The sequence below is a fragment of the Monodelphis domestica genome, chromosome 5, assembly GCF_027887165.1.
Source record: "Monodelphis domestica isolate mMonDom1 chromosome 5, mMonDom1.pri, whole genome shotgun sequence".
NCBI classification, from domain to species: Eukaryota; Metazoa; Chordata; class Mammalia; order Didelphimorphia; family Didelphidae; genus Monodelphis; species Monodelphis domestica.
In genome coordinates, this window is record NC_077231.1 from 118,088,025 (window position 1) to 118,100,421 (window position 12,397).

Here is a 12,397-nt window from a genome sequence, read left to right on the forward strand (position 1 = left end):
GACAAATCTTTCCCCCCAACCCCACACACCTGATGTGCCTACTCCAGGAGGTAGAATGGATAAGGCAAATTATGGCCAGAAATTGCTAAACAGATCTGTCTGTTAGAAGAAGGGTGGCTAATTTGTCTTGGGAAAAATTGTAGTCATTCAAATGCAAGATACTAAAAGATGGCTCCATACCAACCAATTTAACTTGGGGTAGCTTCAATAGCTAAAACTTAATCAGGAATTATATTTCTCTATTTAAGTTGACAATAGAGATAACATCTTTTGTGAAGAGTTCTAAACTCATTTCCTTGGAAGAACTTGATAAATGCTTATTGATGACTGATTAACTGGACAACTGATGAGTCCCTTACCTTAGGAGTGGTGCTATGAGTTTCAGGGACTGAAAATCCCTGCTGAGTCTCTGAAAGAAGGGACAAGGAAGGCCCCTGGCTGGAACTTTGTTTTTCTTCTTCTAAGAGCTCAAAACTGAGTCGTTTCTCTATTCATGACTATATGAAATAAATTCTGTCCTGCAGAGCTCTAGCTACCATTATCTCAAGGCTAGGTGTGTTATATTTAAACCCCTTTCCCCTTCTTTAGGACTCTTAGGAGCTTGAGAGGGTCTTTAATCTCAATCATTGACCCAAACCCCCCACTGATTATTTTCTCCTCAATTTTAAGGGTCCAAGTACCCTGGATCCATTTAACTATCAGTCAGATTCACTTTTACAAAGAAATACTTACTTCAAATGTATAGCAAGAACAACATACAAACATTTTCCCACAACACCTCAGAGGTACTATTTCCCCTTTACCACTTTCTGGGGAGGGGAGAGAGATTAGGTCCACAGCTTTGCTCAGTTCCTATATAGGGTTAGCCCCTACAAATTGTAAGTGCAAAGATCTCTGAAGGTTATATCCTGGGATGTAGGCTTCTCAGGATTTCCCTGCTAGGCTGGTTGCAATATCCGGACTAGAAACCTGAGTTCCGAGGTCCCCACAGTTTAAGATCCCTGGTCAGAGACTCTACTTCCTACTCTTAGAACTGAAAAGGATGAACAAAATAAGACCAAAACACTAAACCTTTTTCTTGGGGGTCCCAGGGCCTTTCCCTCTACTGTAGTATCTACTGTGTGTATCTTTTCCCTGGAAACCTTTGGGAAACAAGTGACTGGATTTCAATCCAGTAGATTTAAAGATGATACTAGTTCTGCCCAGATAGACAATGGAAAGAGGTACTTTCCAATCACATGGTAGGCTAAAAGAATGCTCATACATGCACCAGTTCTCCTTTCTCACAAAAGTAGGTCCCTGGTGCCTCCCACATGGGTGCTTCCATTTTAGGTGATCTGGGCAGGTGCCAAACTCCTAATATATAAATTTGCAAGATATTAAGTTCCCATGGTTTACTGGGTGGTAGCAATGAAAGCTACTGTGATTTTGTGAGGGGCTAACTAAAATTATTCTCAGGCTAGTGTGTAAGGTGTCACAAATGTAAATTAAAACTGCCACCCATTGATGACATTTGGAAGTGGTGGAGCGGTTGGGTAGAGGGAGGAACAAATCAATCAACAAATCAAATCTATTGTGGAGGGTGAGTTATGAATGCTCAGGCAAGAGAAAAAAGAAGCTATAGTATTTATCCATAAGGTGAGAGTGAAATCCCTTACCCCCTTTTATGATTATAATGGTATTAGCCTTTATGATTATAAGACAGATAATATAGTTTACTTCATAGGAATTATAAACAGTAGCTAAGAAGAATACAGTTTAAGGGTGGTATCAAATCTTGCTGACAAGCATTTTGACTTTAAGCCTAAAACCCAAAAGTTTTAACCAAGTCCACCAAAGCCTGTTGCAAAATCATAAGACAGGAGGTAGAGGGCTGCTCTTGGGTCCAAATGTAACTCGGGTACAAGTGTCAGTCATAAATGTCATCCATCTAACTTCTGACTCCTAGTTGTCAGCAGAAAAATACATTAGATCCTAACCCTTTACTGAAAAAGTTTAGGAAAGGTCAGTAGTAATAATAGATATAAAGTTACCATCCATAGTGATTTTTTTAATACTTTCTGGCTTATTCAGCACTTGTACAATCTGTCCATGTGAAAATTCTGTATTCAATCTGTCTTTTAGAACAAGATATCATCAATACTTGTGTGATCTGTCCATTGAGAAAATTCCATATTCAATCTGTCTTTTAGGGCAGGGTGTCATCAGATTTCCATGTATAAAAAAGGCTATATTCTAAGGCTTGGGGTCTCTGGTCTTGATCTTGACTAGAGTCTGGCTTTGTTGTGAGACTGGCCTCCTCTCAATAAACCTATTTAGCTTGGAGTTTTGTATTGGTGTGATAAATTTTTGCCACAATACTGGGAAGTAGGGTTACATGATCAGAACAAACCTTAACTGAAACTGTCAGGGAAAAACCTTTACAGCTTAGAGTTCCTAAGAGTTAGAAAAGTAATTTTCACCAGCTCGAGCCTGACTGATGGATGAAGCAATAGTTATAGATGAATTGTGTCTATCTGAAGAAACAAAGAACTGGAAGAAATAGGAAAGATGGAAAAAAGCACACCTACTCATTCAGTACAGTCACAAAGAAAGCTTGCAGAAGGATATCATTCTAGGTGAGAAAACGAGACTATTGAGAAAGCCTTAGGGAGGTTGGGGAATTTTAAAGTAAAGATGTAAAGAACTACATATCAGTAATTAAGTTAGAAAACCCAACTATATGCCTAGAAATTGTTTTAAATACAGCTTAGGTTGGGAGGAAAAGCATTGTTTTGTTATTCTTGCTATGCAGTAGTTTATAATTTTGTAAAGTACTATGATATTGGGTTCAATTGAACAAAGAACTACTTTTCTCCTTTAATTTTCTTTTATTTTCAGAGTATATAATAACCTAATACTTCTTCTCCGATAAACTAATAGCTTCAATGGATCTTTCAGTTCCACTAGGGCCTCTTTTGTAGTGATAGAACACTCTCCTTAGCTTGTGGGATTTATCTATCTTAAGTAAAGAAATAGGTAAGGTTGGCTCTCTCCTGAACTCTTGGCAGCCTTTAATACTATTGATCATCACCTCCTTTTAGATGACCATTCCTTCCTGAGTTTTCATGATATTGCTTTCATCTAGTGGCTACTTCTCAGGTCTCTTTGCTGGATCATCTGACTCATTCTCTACCCATGGATAATCCCCCAGGACACTATTTTAAGAGCTGCACATTCTTCATCTTTTTACTCGGTGATTTCATCAGTTTCAACTATTATCTCTTTGTAGACAACTCTTAGATTTATCAAGGTCCACTCTTCTCCTAAACTACAATCTCATACCACGTCTAAAAGCAAAAGCACTTCCATTATCATTCCCCTCAAGCCCTCCACTATTCCTAACTTTTAAAAAGTTACAGTGGAGGGATCTACTATCCTTCCATTCATCATCTTGGACTTCCATTTTTTCTTGTTCCTTCACTTCTTAAATCCAGTCAATTATCAAATCATGGTAATTATATCTTTACTAGCTATCTTACATCTATCTTCTTGCTTTCCCTCACATAGAGACAACCCTGGTTCAGGTCCTTACTTTTTGTTTCGATGATTACCACAATAGCCTTCTATTTGGTTTCCTCCTCTCTAATCTATTTTCTACAACTATTCCTAAGACAGGTTTGACAAAGCAACCACTCTGCTTAAGAAACTCCAGTTGCTCCCTCTTGCCTCTAAGATAAACCACAACTCCTGTGTTTGGCATGTAGGGTTCTTCAAAAGCTGGTTACAGCCTACTTTTCTAGGCTTGTTGCTCATTATTCTCCTTCAGGCACTTCATGTTCCAATCAAATTGGCCAGCTTGCTGTTTCTGATATACAACATGACTTCAGATAATAACATACTAATTACTCCTATTTACATAGTACTTTGCAGGCTACAGACTGCTGCAAATGATATTATCCCCATTTTATAGATGAGAAAACTCAGAGAGTTGGAAACAATAAAGATTACACACTGAAATGGCAGCACCAAACCTAGATCTGGTCATTCCAAGTCCAGTGCTCTTTTCAATATGCCATGCTGCCTTCCAAGTCACTTGACCTGGTTGGTCCACATTTCCTCACTTGAAAAATGAAGGTTTTGGACTAGAGGAATTTTAGGTTTCCTTTCAATATTTATATTCTATCATGTGACTTTATAACTTGGGCGAATCAAAGTATATCATTTGAACAAGGTAGACAGTACTTTTTACTAAGTTGTTTTATTTAGGACAACGACTTATTGATCTGTAGATTGCTTTTTGACCCAATTATTTGGAATAAGAGAAAAAGGAATTGGATATTATTTATACATATTTCTCCCAAGCTTCACAGTTTCTTGATTAAGAATCTATCCACTGTAAACTTACCTGTCTCTTGTTTGGACTTTTTGCATGCATCAACAAAGAATTAGGACTTCTTTTTCTTTCTTTATTAGTACATGATCATTTCAGCTACAGAATATGAGCTCTGCTACTTTAAAACCAGTGTGGCTTTTGGCAAGTCACTTAAATTCTTTGTTTCTTGGTTGAAAATCAGTTGTTGTTTGTCTTTTGTTTCTAAGAGGACCAATGACATGGGATAATGTCTTGACTTGCACATAATTGGATTTAAGTGAGGCAAAGTTACACAGAATCATCAGTCTCACTCTCTCTTCCAGTCATTGAAGTTTAGTGGCAAGACAAAAATCAGATGATGACAACTGCCCATGATACAATGGATGACCTTAGTGTCTTTGATGGTGTCTGATCAAGATTAAGCATTCCACAATCACTGCTTCAGCCACCTTCATGGCACTGGAACAAATAATGGCCATCCTCCCCTTCCACTCGGGAAGTCTTCACGTGGAGTAGACATGCTCCCAACTCACCAATAGGTTTGAGACTTGTCAGTTACCCTCAACCTGGTTTAGCTTGTCTGCCAAGATAGTTTTACTGGTGTATAGCTACTGTACATGTTACAGCTTTTTGAAGCCATAGATGAGAACTGGGTTAACAAGTGGACATCAGGACAAGCCCTCATACCAGAGGTGCTAATCTTCCTGGAACATTCCGTATACTCCAACTCATCTATAAAAGAAAGGAGTTGGATATGATGATCTCTAAGGTAATTCTAGTTCTAAATTATGATCTTCAACAACACATGTAAAACCCAGTGGAATTGAGTGTTGGCTATGGGAGGGAGGAGGGGGAGAGGGAAGGGAAAGAACATGAATCATGTAATCATGGAAAATTTTTCTTAATTAATCAATAAAATTAAATTTAAAAATATAAAAAAAATTATGATCTTGTGATCCTCCTTTCTGAATGGTATCTCTTACAAAGAGAAGCATAGTATAGAGCAGCGGTTCTCAAACTGTGGGTCCCGACCCTAGCGGGGGTCAAGTGACCAAAACACAGGGGTCGCCTAAAGCCATCGGAAAATACATATTTCCAATAGCTGCTGAGAAATTCTGCTATTTTACAGCAAGATCTCGGAAAGAACAGGGACCCTGCTGCCCGCACATTGTACTAATATTAGTTATCTATCATCAGCCCTCCCCCTATGAGGGGCCATGGATTTACCCTGTTGCCTGGAGACTGGACTCAAACAGAGACCCAGAGAGAGTACCTGAGCGCTGGCTCCGGAGGGGTTAAGAACGAGTTCTGGAGCGGATAACTTCTGGAGTGGATAATGGAGCCTAGTAACCCTAGCAAAGTGAAGCCTCAGCTGGAGCTGGAGGGAGATGACAGGAAGAAGAAGGCAGCGTCTGGGGATCCCCTCCCCAGGCAGGACTTACCTCCCGTCCTAGCGCTCAGGCTGCCTCCTGCTGGATTAATATTTCTCAACATATAATTAAATATTGTTTTTGTGATTAATCACTATGTTTAAATTATGTTTGATTTGTAGCAATGAGAATACATAATGCACATCAGGTATTTACATTCCGAATCATAACTGTAGCAAAATTACAGCTTTGAAGTAGCCACCAAAATAATTTTTTGGTTTGGGGTCACCGCAACATGAGGAACTATATTGCAGGGTCATGACATTAGAAAGGTTGAGAATCACTGGTATAGAGGATGAGATATATACTGGGCTTAGAAGGCTTTGATTCAAATCCTACTTCTGATACTAGCCATGTGACACTGAGCCAGTCATTGAACCCCTATATGCTTAGTCAACTCCCTAGAATTGGTCAACTAAGACACAAATAGTATGCAAACTGCTTTAATTTAATGTAATTCCTTTCATAAATTCTTCATGTTGATGTAATCTTTTTTCCATTCTTGCATGGAAAGCATTGCTAGTCACAATTTATAATCTACTATAATTTGCTTATTCCTACCATACATCTCTCTGTTGCCTTTTGGGACACACACAGACTTTTGATGCTTCAGAGATTACAATGTTTCATTATCATGGAAGAATACTGATGTTAAATCATCAGGAGAATATGAATGTTAAAATATATGTAGGTGTATATATGTGTGTGTCAGGAGCATCTTGGGAATATTCAAAGCAATGTGTGATTTTTCCAAATGCAATTCAATCTGAAACAACTCAATGGGATTCTTATTCAATTGCAAAATCTTGGAAATAGTCATTTTCCTTACATGTCTTTCTTCCTGGTTTTTAAGACTAATCTCTTGAGTGGTTAGGGATCTCATTGAGAGACTCTATGATATTCTGGGGCTTGCTGCAATCAGCATGATGCCATCTAAAAATAACATTGCAATGAGTGCATCTGAAGGACATGACCATTTTTAGGGAATTCTTATGGAAAATTTATGGAAGAATAGCCAACACACACTGATTTAGATGCTGAGAATTTAGATGAAAATTACCAAGAAAATATGTATGGGTGGCCAATCACACTACTGTGAAGAGAGCCCACCTAGATGAGATCGCTGACAAATTGAGGTATTAAATATCCTAGCAAGTTATGGCAAGCTAAAGAACTCTTCTTCATTCTAGTGATATTTTTGTCTAAAGAATCCCAGCATCCTCTTCCATGGACAGTGTTTTGTTTTGTTTTTTAAAACAGATGACAACTAATGCAAATACCAACAACATGGAAATGGGTTTGAATCAAGAACACATGTGATACCCAGTGGAATCGCGCGTCGGCTATGGGAGAGGTGGTGGTGGGGGGGGGAGGGAAGAAAAGAAAATGATCTTTGTTTCCAATGAATAATGTTTGGAAATGACCAAATAAAATGTTAAAAAAAAGATATACTAAAAAAATAAAACAGATGACAAATATTTATATTACAAATAGAAAAACTTTTCTCTTCTTTGACTTTAAGACTTCATGCATGCATTTACTTTTTTTCTCATTTGTCATTTACACATTTGCTTTCCTTTATTTCATTATATTTTCATAGCATTAGATTATTTTTTCTCGATTACAATTTTATGTTGGCTTTATCCAGAAAAGAACCATATGAATGTTACTTAATATTATGAGTCATGTCTCCAAATCACATTCTAGAGGGGAAGCTAAGGAGCTAGGGCAGGCAGTGCGAGTAGCATCATGGAGTTCCTGCAGGATTGCCCCTTGGCTGAATGCAAACACGCTCTGTTGGAGCGCTCTCTGCTGGACCAATGTTGCTGCTTGGCCAAGAGAAACTCGGGGCTACCTCAGAAGCAGCAACATTCATTTTCCTGCTATTTGCTGTTTGCACTTCACTGTCTGCCTTCCACCAAACTCCTCTGACACTCCCCTGCAAATAGGAATGACTCTAGGAATAGCTCACATACTTTTTGCAGGATTGGGAACATCAAACTCCAGTCTTTCCACTTTTCTTGCCTTTGGTTCAGCTCCAGCTTAATCAAATGTTTTACTTTGGAAAGAAGAACTTTCTTGCTCTCGCTCTCTTCTCTTTATCTGGGCATAAAGCAAAATGCAACAGATAGTTGGGTTTTTGTTGGCAAAAGATTTTTCTCTTTTCTAATGACTTTGACCTGAAAAGAATTATTTCTAACATTTATATGCCATTTTAAGGTTTACAAGGTGTTTACATATATTATTTGATTTGATTCTCCAAAACAACCCAGTCAGATGCACAGAATTATTATACTCATTTAGTGGATGAGAAAATCGAGGTTGAGAGAAGTTAAGGTGTTTTTGACTTCATCAGACATTCTATTCTCTCTACCAATTGGCTACTCAAAAATAAAATCTCTTCAAGTTCAAGAGGATGCAATGAGTTTAAAGTGAGGGGACAAACCAAGGTACATTTAGTTTCTCCTTCAAAGGAAGAGAGAAGGGAGGAAAATGTCACAGGCTCAGGTTTATGAAGTTTCACCCGGTTCATAGTTTATTCCAATTATCCTAACCTTCTCGGTGGCAGCTTGAGGTCCTGATGGCTCCTTTCTCATCTCTTCTTGCTTGAGATGGCTTCCTTCTTTCTCTCATAAACTCCTTGAATCTTAAGGATCAGGGTCAGGGACAGAACCTTGGAATTTGGGCAGCCATAGCTGGCTGCTCCAACATATAGATCATTGGTTACCCTTTGTCTAGCCATTATGTGTCCGGGGAGTTGACAAAAGACTGGTTATATTTGGAAGTGGTCTTATGGAATTTTCCTCTAGGTTAGGGGTTCATCTTATTTGGAGGGCATGCTCTTTCTAGTCACTGATTGTACTAATACATTCAGAGGCTACAGAAACCCAAGGTTGAAAACTCCCTGTTGTAATAGATGATATTGGAGGGTATATTAGATGGATACTAGATAGCTAATGGTTCAGGTAGTTATTTTCTTTCACCTATCCTCCTCCCTCTAAATCTCCCTTTGTCCCCTCTTCTTCCCTTCAGTTTCCCCTTCCTCCTTCTTCTTCAGCTTCCTTCTAAGTCACTCAGGGTGAGCTAGGATGTTTGAGAGGAAATACTCCTTTCTCTTCTTTGTCTCAAGTAAGGGTTTATTGAGGGAAAACAGGAAAGACAGAGGATAAGGTAAGAGGGTTGGAGGCTTCCCTATTATCTACAGTGAGTCTTAGGTTAGAGGATATTGAGAGAAATGGCAATTCAGTCACTAACTAGCATGAAACAGAGCCAGTCAGGGAGAGATATATGGACTATTGTCCTTCTTCTTCTGCCTTCAAATCAACCAGGCCACCTCCAACTTGATTATCTCAAGTCCCAGAGATAAACCCAGCTTCTTCCTTCAAGGTCACCACCATCAGCCCAAACACCTCAAAACCAGTCACTGTTGGCTTGGCTCCAAGCTTCTTTTCCCAGTAACATTCCAAATGGAATTTTCCTTTGATTGACAGCTGAACTATCTCCAGCTTCTGTCCTTTGCATGCATTTTTTTTTAATTCTCTCCTCCACACTGTCCTACATTTCTTTTTGTCAGGGTAAAAGTAACATACTTTAGAGCCATTCTTTTCATAGTGTGGATATTGTTCCTAGCTTCTTCCTTTTCTTCATCCATCACTCTGAGAATTTATTTAGATTTCTTCTTCATTCCTCATTGGGAAAGATAAGATATGACAGTTAAGTGTTAACAGTGGATCCACCATAATTTCTATCATTAGAAGGCTTAATATGCCAGAATAATATATATATAATATGAAAGCATAGTGAGCCAATGGTATTTACATGAAAGCCTCACTATAAGAACATCCAAAAAAAGAAAGAAAATCCATAGTCAACTTTGGCAAATTTCCAAACCTGCTAGTGGACATCACCTTGTTTTAATCTACATATAACATACGTTTTAATATATATTTATTTTCTACCACATTAGCCTTTGTTTTATGTTATATATTAGTAAGCTAGGTTGCCTTTGAAGTCTGACTAGATGAAAGTATATGAAAAAGGATGTTTTTTATTTCATGCTGTGAATCTTTTTTTTTCTAATTTTATAGTATTTTATTTGATCATTTCCAAGCATTATTCATTAAAGACAAAGATCATTTTCTTTTCCTCCCCCCCACCCCCCATAGCCGACACGTGATTCCATTGGGTATGACATGTATTCTTGATTCGAACCCATTGCCATGTTGTTAATATTTGCATTAGAGTGTTCATTTAGAGTCTCTCCTCTGTCATGTCCCCTCAACCGCTGTAGTCAGGCAGTTGCTTTTCCTCGGTGTTTCTACTCCCACAGTTTGTCCTCTGCTTATGGATAGTGTTTTTTCTCCTAGATCCCTGCAGATTGTTCAGGGACATTACACCGCCACTAATGGAGAAGTCCATTACGTTTGATTATACCACAGTGTGTTTGTCTCTGTGTACAATGTTCTCCTGGTTCTGCTCCTCTGGATGTCATTCCAGTCTCCATGGAATTCCTCCACTTTATTATTCCTTTTTGCACAATAATATTTCATCACCAACATATACCACAATTCGTTCAGCCATTCCCCAATTGATGGGCATCCCCTCGTTTTCCAATTTTTGGCCACCACAAAGAGCGCAGCTATGAATATTTTTGTACAAGTCTTTTTGTCCATTATCTCTTTGGGGTACAGACCCAGCAGTGCTATGGCTGGATCAAAGGGTAGACATTCTTTTATCGCCCTTTGTGCATAGTTCCAAATTGCCCTCCAGAATGGTTGGATCAGTTCACAACTCCACCAGCAATGAATTAATGTCCCAACTTTGCCACATCCCCTCCACATGCTGTGAATCTTAAAACTACTCAGACTCTACTTTAGAAGATTTGATTAAGATATTCCCCATTTTTAACAATGGAAGTACTTGATCGGGAATGTATTGAGAACTTTTAAAATTACTCCACCCTACTCAGACAGTGCCTTAGGGGAAGATAAAGTTGCAAACTCCTGATTGAACAATTAAGTCCCTAACTCATACTTATAGTAAAGCTAGAACCTTAAGCTAGGTCAATTTTTAGATCTAATATAAAAAGGTGCTAAGTACCTATAAAGGTTAAATTAATCACTAAAAGGTCAGGCAACTTATAAAAGGCAAGCTTAACAAAGAGGTGTGAAGTACTCAGAGGATTTAATATAACTAGAGAAGGTGAGAACCAAAGAAGATGAGAACTAAGAAGGGCAGTCCTGGGAAAAAGCATCTACTGTGATTGGTAGACGTGAAAATTTAGGGGAGGTGACATAAGAGAAAATTTCTTTAAAAGGAAGGGGTAAGAGGAATTCAGGGGATTATTGAATTGGGGTTGGAGTTTGGAGTTGAAGTGAGGACATTTTGAATGGAGTTCACAATTGAATTCAGTGTGGAGTTAGACTCTGAACTCAGTTCAGGAGATTCAGTGGAGGACTAGAGCTTTCTTGGAGATGATCTTGTGGTGAGTGATAAAGACTGACTCACTCTCCCTTAGGCTCAGGCCTAGGCCATTTTGGCCTAGGCCATTTTCTACTGCTTGGCTATTCTCTCTCTCTCTCTCTCTCTCTCTCTCTCTCTCTCTCTCTCTCCTTCCCTTAATTCCTTCATTTATATTAATTAAAATCTCCATAAATCCCCAGTTGACTTGGGTATTTTTCATATTTGGGAATTTCCCATGGCGACCACTTATTTAGTTTTAAGTCAAAACACTAAAAATTATCTTTACCAGTTTGGACAAAACCTTTACAGTCTTTGGCATTTACAGGTTTTTAACATTTACAATGCCACATTCTCTTAAACTGTCCTCTATATACATGTATGCTTTAAGAACAATAGCATCTCTGAACAAACTCTGAAAACTAATATATTAGATGGTAAAGTCATGCTAGATGTGAGGTTAAAACATAGTAAGATAAAATTTAACAGAGACAGATATAAACTTACATGCTTAGGTCTAAAAAATCAAATTCAAAGGTACATGATTGAGGGGTATAGCTGGATGATTGTTTCTATGTAAAATATCTGCTGATTTTAATGAATTATAACATAATATGAATCAACAGTGTAAGCATGAAAGTCCTCAAAGTTAATGTCGTCTTATGTTATATTAAGAGAGGTACAATATCCAGAAGGCGGGGAATGATGTTGCTGCATTTTATCTTTGGTGATGTCTCATTTGGAGTGTTCCAACTAGGTCTTTGCGTCATGTTTTAGGAAAGATACCAAAAAATTGGACAGCACCCAGAGAAAGGTGACAGGTGATAAAGATGATGAGAGGAGTGGAAACCATGCCACACAAAGTTCAGTCCAAAGATCTGGGAATATTTAGCCCAGAAAAGAGAAAAATTGAGAGGGGTAGGGAAGACATAACAACTACCTTAGTATGTTGTCATATGGACAAAGAATCTAATTTGTTTAGCTTGATCCTAGAAGGTAGAACCAGGAATACTGAATAGAAGTTACAAAGTTGCAGATTTCACCTTCATATCAGGAAAAAAAGCAACTTTCTAATAATTATAGCTGTGCAAAAAATGAAATCAACTGCTTTAGGAGGTAGGTATAGGAACTGACTGCAGTTCCTAAATAATGA

General features: G+C 38.2%; 1 long non-coding RNA gene across 2 annotated transcripts in view; it reads right to left on the reverse strand.

Annotated features, from left to right (window-relative positions):
- The window catches only part of LOC103098261 (uncharacterized), a 65,873-nt gene that overhangs the window by 47,488 nt on the left and 5,988 nt on the right, over positions 1-12,397 (reverse strand). For both annotated transcript variants that reach the window (XR_001624866.2, XR_472684.3), the window contains exon 2: positions 7,761-7,887. This is a non-coding gene — a long non-coding RNA (uncharacterized LOC103098261). The remainder of the gene's footprint in view (positions 1-7,760; positions 7,888-12,397) is intronic.